This window comes from Dipteris shenzhenensis, chromosome 8, assembly GCF_047967505.1.
Source record: "Dipteris shenzhenensis isolate YYH24624 ecotype China chromosome 8, Dip_SZ_1.0, whole genome shotgun sequence".
NCBI lineage: Eukaryota > Viridiplantae > Streptophyta > Polypodiopsida > Gleicheniales > Dipteridaceae > Dipteris > Dipteris shenzhenensis.
In genome coordinates, this window is record NC_141603.1 from 18810931 (window position 1) to 18815426 (window position 4496).

The following is a 4496-nucleotide window of genomic DNA, read 5'->3' on the forward strand; positions in this document are numbered from 1 at the left end:
AACAAAGTGATATAAAGGCTTTGCTACTTGATGAGTCAACTATTCCTTGCACAATCAATCCATTACAACACATCAAAAGTACGCGCGTTTACAATCTATGGAAAAAAGAAGATGATCTCCTCTTGCATGGTCTCATATTACAACATCCAAGTACTCCTGCTAAAGAAATTGCTTCGTTCTTTCTCAATCAACTTATGCAAACCAATTACACAATGCAAAGTATTTTGAATAAGATATACAAGATGAGAAGAGTAGCACTTCATCCACAAGTTGATTTTCAAAAGAATGACATACCTCTCACAACATCATCAACACAAGGCAAACTAAGAAAGAGAAAGAAGTGGACTTTCTTATATAGAAAAATATGAAAAGAAATTCCTAGATACTCCTAGTTTTCCATGCATTTGTTGTGGGACACTAACATTTCGTGGAAAGTTAAAGAAATTAGTGGAAAGCATGAGTATATTCCTCCAAGCTAATGAAATAAATGTATCAACACCTCAATCAACTTATAATTCCCTATGTCATCCATGCTATGAACACATTAAAAATAAGAAATTACCCATGCTATCTACGAAGAATATGAAAATGGAACAAGCAAATACTTACACTAAAAAGCTAAACGATATCAAGGCACGTTTGATTGCTATCGTAATTCCATTTGCTCCAATTAGAGAGATAAATTATGAAGGCCAATTTGGGATTCATGGGAGCGTTGTCAATGTTTTTGCGGATGTTGATAGAGTGCAACGAGTGCTGCCACCAATCTTCGATGAGAATGACACAATTGCAGTGGCAATAAAGTCTAAACTATTGTACTAACACAACTACATGAGTGGCATTGTTAGACCAGCATTTACAATGCTTGCCTTAAAAGAATTATTGGATGCACCACTATACAAATAGTACAATGTATCCATGAACAATCTCTGGGAAGAACATATAAGAAAACATCAAGTTGCAAATGCCACCAATGGTGAAAATGAACAAATGAATAACGACATGATTGATGATGACCTCCCAGTTGACACTCTCGTCCATGGAATATATACTAATCAACAAGTTGTCGACTTTGAGAACCAAACCATCCCAATTTCCCCTTCAGAGGGCTTTTCCCCCCACTAAGCATCTTCAAAGACAAATTTTGTGAGGAGCTTGCTTTTCCAAAGCTATTCTATAGCAATGCTCGGACCTATAATATTCTCGAATGTACACACTACCAAACAATTGCCAAGTGGGAGCTAACAAACACAAATAGACGTTTTGCATTATTAAAAGACAACATTTTTTTCAAGACAATGAAAATCTTAGTACGACAAATACTTTCTTCACCTTGGGTTCGAATGCGTAGAGGCCAACCACAAGGGATATTCCTACAAGAAAAGGATGCAATAATAGACACAAACATAGAAAAAATCATGCAATCCAATATAGGCTATCAGGACTTTTCGCACCTTCGAATGTCAACAGACTACAAGCATTACCTCAAGAAAAATATATTTGCAATGATAAGACAATTCGGCACTCCAACTTTTTTCATTACATTGTCATTTGCAGAAAAGCTTTGGGAACTACTTAACGATTGCCTAAACAAACTTGACACAAGCTTACTAGCATCCAAGCACAGCAACCCGAATATCACTATCAGAAACCTTATCCACTCAGACCCAGTGTCTACAGCAAGATATTATGTTCATAGGTTCCAAGATCTAAAAACACTCCTTTGCAATGAATCCTCCATTCTTGGTAAATTGAATGACTTCTTCTTTCTTATAGAGTTTCAAAATAGAGGAAGCCAACATGACCATGGGCTTCTCTTGATTAACAATGCACCAATTTTTGGATCTTCACCAAATGAAGATGTTGAAGCATTTGTTGACAAACACATCTCCACAAACATTTCTCTGTTCTCCTCCATGCATAAAGACATACAAACTCACAAACACCGAAAAACATGCTTCAAAAGAGGGGGGAAATGCATATTTGGATTCTCAGGAGACCACCAATGGATACAACAAAGATCTTACTTCCACTAGAATTATGTTGTCTCTGTGCCAACATGGACTTAAGTAGAACAGAATGTGTGTGTATAGTAGCAGCAAAGCTTTGCTTGTACTTGCATAAGGCTAGAAATAATCCCTCTTAGAAATCCAACTTGCATGTTCTACATGCAAGTTCTACATACGATTCCTACATGCAACTTCTACATGCAACTCCTACATGCGAGTTCTACATGCAACTTCTCCATGCAACTTCTACATGCGAGTTCTACATGCAACTCCTACATGCGAGTTCTACATGTGAGTTCTACATGCAAATCCTACATGCAAATCCTACATGCGAGTTCTACATGCAACTCCTACATCCAACTCCTACATGCGAGTTCTACATGCAACTCCTACATGCGAGTTCTACATGCAACTTCTATATGCAAGTTCTACATGTAGAGAAAGAATGTCTTACAATTCCTACATGTAGAGAGAGAAGCTCTCCAACTTGTATAAATACCCCATAATGGAATGAAGCCCACACTCTTTGGGGCATTGTGTTGAGTTCTACTTTGGTATTCCAAGCAATTGTCTCAAGTGTCCATGCTTCCTTGCACTCCACGTCCAAAAGCATGTCCTGCAACTCCTCCTCCCCTTTCCTCCAACCTTGCAACCCATCCTCTCCCTCTCCTCCTCCCTCCTCCTCCTCCTCCCTTCTCCTCCTCCCTCTTCCTCCTCCTCCTCCCTCTTCCTCCTCCTCCTCCCTCCTCCTCCTCCTTCTCTCTCCTCTCTCCTCCTCCCCTCTCCTTGTCCCTCTTCCTCCTCCTCCTTCTCTCTCCTCTCTCCTCCTCCCCTCTCCTTGTCCCTCTTCCTCCTCCTCCTCCCTCCTCCTCCTCCTCCTCCTTTCTCCTTCTCCCCTCTCCTCCTCCCTTCTCCTCCTTCCTCCTCCCTCCTCCTCCTCCTCCCTCCTCTCTCTTCTTTCCCCCATGCTCTTACACCTTCTTCCTCTCCCACTCCTATGCTCCCCCTAAACCCTTAGTTCCTCAACCCTTAATCTCCATGATCTACAAGGGAGATGAGTTCTCTACCATATACTCTACTCTAAACATTGGAACCTCTTCTAAACTCTGGAACCTCCTTCTAAACCTTGGAACCTCCTTCTAAACCTTGGAACCTCCTTCTAAACCTTGGAACCTCCTTCTAAACCCTGAACCTCCCTCTAACCCTTGAACTCCTCCTAAACCTTGCAACCCCCAATGAAGACGAAAGCCATACTTAAGCCTACGTCTCTCACCGGAACACGACTCGAGGTCCTAAGCTACACGTACACTACAAATGACAACCCCGATATATCTATAGGTGACAAAAAGCCTCGAAACCCTGCATACTGAGAATACCCTGCTCTTCTCGTGGAAGCTGTGGGAAAGAGCCAACATTTGGTGCCGCTGTAGGGGAGACTAGCGTCTCAAGTAACAAGTAAACATACACAGGTATGTGTAAAAAACAAACTACTTCGAACTTTCATGAACATATCACTCAAGAGCTAGGAGAGCTAAAATTTCTCCAACTCAAGTAAAAAATAATAATAATTTCCTAGCTGAAACTCATCGTTATCGGTTTAGGAAAATGCATGTTTTTTGGAAAAACAGCACCTTAAGGAATAAATTAGACCATGTGATGGTTATCAGAGTGTAGAGCTTGAAATTCTGAACATTTCTCCTTTTTTTAGAAGCACATTCCGACACAACCACCAAAAGTTATGGGCAATCGATGATTAAAGGTTCTAAATGCCATAACCCAAAAGAAAAATTAAAACCACCTCCCTAGTCAAACATGGACAAATTCAAAGGTGCACATGTGTTTGACTAAATCCACAGCTCCCCCTCCCCTTTAAAAGAGCACCCATCCCTCTCATACTTTTTCTTTCACATCTTGCCTCCATCCTCTTCCCCATTCTGAGCCCTATGCAAGACACTCCTCCCTCTTCATCGACCACCACCCTACTCCCATCCTCAGATGGTAAGTTACTTCAATCCCATCTCCGGCGATAACCTAGCCATCCACCCACCATCCATTGGTCCTCAACAATCTTGTTACATTGAGAAAGACTTGGAAAGCGTTCAGGTGACCATCTCTTCCTCCCTTTGGATTTCCATCAAAGTTTTTCGTTTTCTGTCAAAGTTTTCCATCCGTTAAGTTTTTTCTTTTTTCTTCCCCCCCCTCCTCCATCTCCCCCTCCCCCTCCACCCCTTCCATCTCCCCCCCCCCACCCCCTCTCTCCCTCCATCTCCCCCTCCACCCTCCACCCCTTCCATCTCCACCACCCCTTTTCCCCCCTCCCTCCCTCCATTTTTCCCCGACCCCCCCCCCCTCCATCTCCACCACCCCTTTCCCCCCCCACCCTCTCCCTCCACCACCACCCTTTCTTTCCCCCCCCTCCTCCATCTCCACCTCCCCCCCCTCACCACCAACCTTCCCCCCCCCCCTCCTCCATTTCCACCACACCCC